The sequence below is a fragment of the Pristis pectinata genome, chromosome 13 (assembly GCF_009764475.1).
Source record: "Pristis pectinata isolate sPriPec2 chromosome 13, sPriPec2.1.pri, whole genome shotgun sequence".
Classification (NCBI taxonomy): domain Eukaryota; kingdom Metazoa; phylum Chordata; class Chondrichthyes; order Rhinopristiformes; family Pristidae; genus Pristis; species Pristis pectinata.
The window spans coordinates 53,787,233-53,793,542 of NC_067417.1; the positions used below are offsets into that span (position 1 = coordinate 53,787,233).

Genomic DNA, 6,310 nt, shown 5'->3' on the forward strand with positions numbered 1-6,310 from the left:
AGAGGTTTATAGATTCATAAGGGGCAGAGATAAGTTGGATTGTGACTGTCTCTTTTTCTTTGGTGGGATAGACTGAAAATGGAGGGGATAAGTTTCGGGTGACAGGGGAAATATTGAAAGGGGATCTGATGGAAAGGTTGTTAACACAGGCGGTGGAGTCCATAGGGAATGGGTGCCAGAGGAAGTGAACAAGTGTGTTCAAGTACAAATTTCAAAGATATGCTGGCAGTTACATGGACAGGAGAGGTTCCGAGGAATATTTGCCCAACTCAGGCGAATTTGATTGGATCAGGCAGATTCATTCGTCAGCATGGACGTATTAGGCCGAAAGGCCTGTTACCTCGCTATAGGCTTTATACTCCATGAGGTACGTTGAATTCGAGAAACAAGGACGAGAATAAATATATGCTTCAGAGTCGCTCTATCCCATCCCTCAATTCTGTTTAGCACATCGGAGACTGCATTGCTGCTGCTTCCTGACACAGATATCAAAGCTTTTATTCCGATTTCTGCCAATTTCCACCTCATTCCACCTTTAGATGTTCCTTCTCGGACACTTACCTTGCTTTATCGCTCTCACGTTTTCTTTTAACTGACAGCGATCTGCTTGACAGCTCTGTTGGGAACACGAGAAAATGATTCTCTGAAATCAATTCTTCGCAAATCCTTAATTAAAGAAAACCACAGAGAACCGACAAAGGCGATGCCATGAAATATGCACAATTCCTTCAGAGCTCGCCAGACGGCAATTTAAGTGGTTCGTTCTAATTAATTCTACTCCATCAATTAGAAAACGTTATGAAGCTCCCGAAACGTCGACCAATCAATTCGCAGGGAAAACCCAGAATGGGAAACGGAATTAAGTTTTCCAATTGGTGTCGCTGCACCGTTACATTGTCTGTTGATAGGCTTTGGAATCAGCTGTTTCTCCGGCACAATCGGCCAGCGCGTTCGGCTGCGAACCGGAAGGTTAGTGGTTCAAGCCCACCGAGGGACTGTGAGCTCAGGTTTTCACCCCGACATTCAACACTTCTGGCGGCGCTGAAGCAGCAAATCACCATTTCCTCAGGTCTTGGTTTATTTGGTGACTGCTGAAATATGACATGATTTTTGCATGTGATGTGGATGATATGGAACTTATATTTGTAATGGGAATCATATGGATCATTTCGACTCTAAAGAATGACAAGAAACAAACAAAATAACATTTCTGGTTGCTTGCACTGAAAGGCAAACAGGGAATGCCGGATTGCTCTGTTGCTCTATGACAGCGCGTTTCTATGTGTCGATAACGTCTGAGAGCTCTAAAACTTTAATTTCATCTCCCCCCACAGATCATGTTTCCATTTTACTTTTATTTCAGCTTCATTCCACATTTGATCAGGGTTAAATATTCTTCCCAATTTATGTTCAAATGTTTCAACATGAACAACACGCATTGTAATGGAAATTGGACAAGAATTGTGATTTGTCATTACATAATGGCAGTGGTGGGATTCGAACCCACGCCTCCGTAGAGACTGGAGCCTTAATCCAGCGCCTTAGACCGCTCGGCCACACTACCACACACCGAAAACTTTCTTTTCGTTCATTGCATAACAATGCTCATTGGTTGAACATGTTAATCTCGAAAGTGTTGCGCCCTCCGTGTGTGCTTTGAAACTCTTTGTCCCAGATCTAGTGTTTGAGGCTTGATGCGGCTTCTTGTTTTACAACCCATCCAATATCTCCTCAATGCAGACCGGAGGGAGCAGTGGTAAACCCTGGTCACGTCAGACGGCAGGGTGGTAGACCACGGGGTTCTCCAGACGCCAAAGCACGGACTAATTTTCACGAATATTCCCAATGTCGACATGGGATTGTAGGGTTACATTTATATGTTTCAGCGGATGGAAAGAGAGACCGCACCATCCTATCTACCGATGTTGTTACGTTCAACGACCGTCGGGCATATAGACCAAGATGTCCATAAAGCGTCCTCTCAACGTTCTTAGAACTATAGAGCACAAAACAGACCCTTCGGCCCACCATATTCTTCATCTGCATGAAGAAAGCCCAGCCTCCGTGGCTTCATATTGCAAATGAAAGTACTTGCCTTGGCAGCGATTCTGGATAAATCTCTTCTGGACCCTCTCTGGGATATTCATAGCCGTTCTGAAGTGTCTGAACAGATATGTATACAAACGTCCAATACTAGCTGAAGTTGTTGTGAACTCTTTATGATCTTATAAGATTTACCCGTCGTTGACTTCTCTGTGAACAGCAAAACATGCACCACAAATTTAAATGAGTAACAAAGATGACCGTTTCGAAACGGGTTTTACACGGGGATTTGGTGCCAGATAAACTGGGGTCCTTGCATACTGTGAGGAAATCCAGCCAACCCTGTGAACGTATCATCAAAGACTCAGTACGAGCAGCAATTTTCCAGAACAGTTCCACAGAAAAGGACAATCTGAGAGAAAATAATCACGTCCTATCCGTCATCAAGAAAACGATTAGATTATTTCAAACCTTGACCTGTATTGGATTTTCGGATTATCGCCATCAACTGACGTCATCACCCACTAGATTTAGAATCTTGTTTATCGTTATAACCAATTCGGACAAAATACCGACTCTGGTGGGACTCGAACCCACAACCTTTGAATTACTGAGTCATATATGATTAGAACTCCAACACCCTGACCATTGCGCTACAGAGACCACATTCACAGCCTTTTGTGAATAAAGATAACGATACTGATGAAAACATCGCATTCCGTCAAACGCAGACTATTTACTGGCCCCTTTCGTTCTTTCACTGAAGAAGCGACAAAACCAGGCCCAGAGTCCCCATCCTACTGCAGCAGCAGATTGCTCGATAACATTTTGCAAACAATTTTGCTAGGGAAGGCACCGTACATTTTTCTCATGGCGTGAGCGAGGTGATGATTTGTTTCGGTATTTATGTTTTGTTTACAGCTCCTTGCTTTCAACCTTCAACGCCCCAAATGTTTCAACAGACACCCAACTTAATACTATTTTGGTGCAAAACTAAACAACTGGAGGAACTCATCGAATCAAGCAAATTCTATGGGGGCAGAGGGACTGTTGAAGTTTCGGGCCGAGACCCTGCATCAGGACCGAAAATGTAGCGGTGTGGATTTGGCGGTACATGACGCTGAGCTTCAGTTGCAAGGCAGAACTAGGGGAACTAGGGGATGAGTGGGATGATGGGCAGATGGGGCCAGGTAGGACGAAAGGTGAGTGTAGGTAGTGTCAATGGCCGGAAGGTGATAAGTTGACTAGACAAATTGCTGTAAATTCTGGAATCTAATGATTAAGGAAAGTCATCAGCGGAATCAGATACAGAGGAGACGATGGGCAGGTGGGACCAGTGGGGAAGGGAATACGATGCCCAGTGGGTTAAGTGAGTGTGCGATGCACAAAGGGGATCGGGTGAAGAGGAAAGAAACTTGTTTTCCGTGGGGGCTTAGCAGGTGTTTGAAAGAACATTGACGTGATTCCACGGACATACATGTAACAAAACCAAGGGGTATTCACCAACTTGTACCAATGTGTGTAAAGTAAACACCAGAAAACCCTTCTCATACAGCTCAGCGCAGTTACCGTTACCAGAACCATAGTCACTGTTTCCTCCGTCGAAAAGCGAGATTTCAGCTTTTGGCAACAAATGGCGACAAATCGATCAAAGGTAAACGCGACGGTGTACCAGACGGAAGAGTCAGTGACGATGTGAAACAGGACGGCGTGGATATTACACACGGGGATGGACCCCACAAAAGGCATGGGATGAGCAATCGGAATCTGCATCAATATTAGATCAAAGAAAGCTAGCAGTTCACCCACTACTGTCATGGCCACCAGGTAGCGTGTGACACATTTGTAGAGACCGCACTCTCCCTGAGACAGGCCCTAAATCGTCACTAGGTTGGCTGTGAGCAAACCGAACGAGTAGACAAAATAACGGGACTAATGAGCACAGTGTCAGCATTCCTGTAATAAAGATTTTGAAGAAACAAAGCTCCCCGTGATAAAATTAAATTATAGTGTTAACCAGCAACATCGTAATGAGGATGTCATTCTACCCATGTCCAATCACACATAATATTACCTGCTTTCAAATCGAAAGCAAAATCAAAGGTTTATCCGTCCATGGCTGTGCAATTGTAGATTCTATATTTGAGGTATGAAGACTTGAACTAAACGGGATAGGATTTTTTTTTGGATTTAATGTGTCAACCACGCTTCTAAAGTTAGTCTGAACCAAGTAATGTTGCTACTTGCTTTGAAGTTGGAGATTAGCACATGCATACTCTCAAGTTACAGTTGGTACCTGTTCATTGTAAAGATGATCCCAGCCATTTGGGTACGAACATAATTTCCGACAACTGTCGGAGATTTTATTGTGCCTTTGTACGTACAAGTCGGTCTTTACTACCTTGGATGCTATAAAATCTGGACGCCTGGCACAATTATCATTGGGTTACAATTGAAATTAGACCAGATATCCATGAATTGAAGAACGCTTGTATTAAAAATGTGATAGAAGATTCAATGTATTCGAATAACAACGAAGACACCCAATTCATGGCCTTGGAGCTGGAGTTGGAAGAGAGCCATTTGAAGTCTCAACAGATAGCATTCCCTTGCTGCGCCAAGTCGGCCTGGCAGGCTGTTCTCTTCCAAAATAAAATTGCAAAATAATCCATAAAACAACAAAAAGAAAAGCAAGTAAACACATCTTGAATGAGAACCGTAATCCTGTGTTAACTGCACAGGACATCAGCTGCTTCAGTATAGGAGACAGTTGGACCATTGGTGCAATGTGTGACTGGTACTGAATCAGGGTGACCATTTCCAATCATCCACCTCCCTTCTGAACTAATCCACGCAGTCCAAATCCCTGTTCCTGCCCACGTTCAGTGATCCAGTGCACTCACAAACACTCCAGTTAATCTGAACAAAATGACTCAGAGAAAATATGCAGTCCAAACCAACAATGGCCGATGTTCGTCAAATCATATGCAGTGAGAAAAGAATAACCTGTCAGGTTTCTGTTCATTTGCACCTGGCCAACGAGACTGTGAATATAGCGATCAGGGAAAGGAACTGCCTCCTGTCAACAGCTCTGCCCCGAGAGTAGGTGCTGGATGGATTGAATCTCCGGATCTTGGGACCAGCTAGATATTACAGTCGCACAGTTAAAGGTAATTTATTGCACAAACTGCCGATTTACTAACTTACTCAGGATCTCAGGAGTAGCCAGGATAGGATAGATTATCTTCTCAATATCACAAAAGACATCAATGATCTCGAAAATAAGGGATATCTTCCAGCTTTCGTGGAGATGATTGCCACAAATGTCGGAGGTAATTCTGTAGCGGAATATGGAAAGGATTCACATATTAATCGAAAAAGGGCACCTCACCAGTGGGATCTTTTGAACTCATTAATCTGATATCGTTCATGGTCATTCAACAAACAAGTTTTAATTAATCCCTTTTGGCCGGGAATATTTATCACGCAATCTAATGTGTAATCAGTGAACAGCCCTCTGACATAAAAACAATGAGGTCTCCACGTGGTCGAGTAACAATGTTCACCCCAATTCTTCCTTCACAGCCTGTCATCTGAAGTACATCAATCTGCCCAAAACAGTCGGCCACTCCGCTAGTGTCTCACTGCCAATTACACGAAATGTATAACGACTCTAACACAAGTTTCTGCTCAAAACACGTCCTCCTCAGTGCACTGATATTTCGCCCGACGTCGGAGACAACATCGGGGTTTCAAACGGGCCAACGAACGCAAGAAGGATTTTTTCTTTCATTTCATTCTCACTCAATCTTTCCACTGCTTCTTCGATATTAACTTGTAAAGCTCTCTCGCTTGACGTGGACAATGAGGAGAAGTATTTCTTCCTTCATGTTTCATTGCTTTGAACATCATCGCTTTGGTGTACATAAAGGGTACGGCCTCACCTCACGACTGACGAGATTCTGTCAGCTTCAACCTCTGAACCTTGAGTGATCCATAGCAGAATCATTTTTTTCTGCCGTCAGTGATACGCAGCGTAAACAAAATTGTCACCGACCTTGCAATCAGTTAGTGGTTAACCAGCGGGCACAGGGAATGGATGGGGTTAAGTATCAACCATGACAATGAATGCAGTGTTGAGTCCAGAGGGCTTAATGGTTTCGCGGCTCACTGTTTCTTATATTGTCGCTGTTCTCCGTCGTTCACATCAAATGACTTGGGACCGTCTCCGCCTTTTTTTGGATTCAGGTTCGCAGTTTGCATGGGA

The 6,310-nt window shown here is 43.8% G+C and overlaps 1 non-coding gene across 1 annotated transcript; it reads right to left on the reverse strand.

Annotated features, from left to right (window-relative positions):
- Nucleotides 1-1,482: 1,482 nt before the first annotated feature.
- On the reverse strand, nucleotides 1,483-1,564 carry trnal-aag (transfer RNA leucine (anticodon AAG)). The gene has a single exon. It is a non-coding gene; the product is annotated as a tRNA-Leu (tRNA).
- Nucleotides 1,565-6,310: the final 4,746 nt, after the last annotated feature.